Raw genomic sequence first — 1,745 nt, forward strand, 5'->3', positions numbered from 1 at the left:
ATTTATTCATGATTTTCTTGTAGGGAGGACGTTCAGTTTCTTCTTTGATAAAATACCTGCCTCTCTGCAGGTGGTGAACCCCTTCTCTGTGGGTCCTGCCAGCTTTGGGGTTGAGGATTCCTCCTGGGCTGTGCCTCCCACCTTCCGTCCTGGAAACAGAACGAAACTAAACTAAACCAAAGTCGTCTGATGAGAAATGACGCTTTATGGGGCTTGACTCCCCAGACCTCTTAGGAATTTGGGAAACAAGAATAAATGAGAACTTTGTTCTCAGAAGATTTATATATACAAGTTTCTTTTTTTATTCTTCTTTTTTTGGGGGACTGAGTCTCGCTCTGTCACCAGGCTGCAGTGCTGTGGTGTGATCTCGGCTCACGGCGGCCTCCGCCTCCCGGGTGCAAGCGATTCTCCTGCCTCAGCCTCCCGAGTCGCTGGGATTCCAGTCACCTGCCATCATACCTGGCTAATTTTTGGATTTTTAGTAGAGACGGGGTTTCACCATCTTGGCCAGGCTGGTCTTGAACTCCCGACCTCAGGAGATCCGCCCGCCTCGGCCTCCCAAAGTGGTGGGATGACAGGCGTGAGCCCCATGCCCGGCCCCTATGCAGTCTCACCAAGATATGGCCCAGCAGTGCAATGGCTGGGTGCCCCGTTTTGTTTTAAATAACGCTTTCTTGGCCGGGCGCGGTGGTTCACGCCTGTCATCGAAGCTCCTTGGGAGGCCGAGGCGGGCGGATCAGCTGAGGTCGGGAGTTCAAGACCAGCCTGGCCATCATGGAGAAACCCCATCGTTATAAGAAAAAAAAAACATAATAAATTTTTTGTTTGTTTTTAGCGGAGCGTGGAGGCTCACGCCTGTCAGCCAAGCACTTTGGAGGCCCAGGCAGCTGGATCACCTGAGGTCGGGAGTTCAAGACCAGCCTGGCCAACATGGTGAAACCTCGTCTTTATAAAAAAATAAAAAAATACAAACATAAGGCTTTGTTTGAAGAGAACAAACACCCCTCTGACTCGAGCAGACTGCAAACGTGGGAAGTAATCCTATAAGGCCAGCCTCCCGCGCTCTGCACAAAACCACGACTTCACCTCTCACACCCACAAGGAAAACCCGGCAGGACCCCCCGCCTCCCGCCTCATCCAGAAAGACAGGAAGGAAAATCCTCACATTTCACAGACCGTGGAAGAACAAAAAAAAAAAAAAAAAAAAAAAAAAAAAATACAACGTGTGTCCTGCTTCCTGACAGATAAAATACTGTTTTCATTTTAAAGGAAAAACACCACTTCCTCCTCCTCGAAGGCCTGTGAGACGTTTAGGATTTGCTGCAGATTTGGTTTCAGTCTGTGGCTTATTTATTTATTTATTTATTTATTCTGTTTTTCTTTTCCTTTTTTGAGACAGAGTTTTGCTGTCACCCAGGCTGGAGTGCAGTGGCGTGATCTCAGCTCACCGCAGCCTCCGCCTCCCGGGTTCAAGTGATTCTCCTTCTTCAGCGTCCTGAGTAGCTGGGACTACAGGCGTCCGCCACCACGCCAGGCTAATTTTTGTATTTTTAGTAGAGATGGGTTTCACCATGTCGGCCAGGCTGGTCTCGAACTCCTGACCTCAGGTGACCCACCCACCTCGGCCTCCCAAAGTGCTGGGATAACAGGCGTGAGCCGCCGCGCCCCGGCTCCTTCCAAGTGGATGGTTTTATTTATTTACTTTTGAGACTGTGATTTCTGTTTGATTATTCTTTTTCTTTTTT

Source organism: Cebus imitator, unplaced genomic scaffold (assembly GCF_001604975.1).
Source record: "Cebus imitator isolate Cc_AM_T3 unplaced genomic scaffold, Cebus_imitator-1.0 Scaffold708, whole genome shotgun sequence".
Lineage (NCBI taxonomy): Eukaryota > Metazoa > Chordata > Mammalia > Primates > Cebidae > Cebus > Cebus imitator.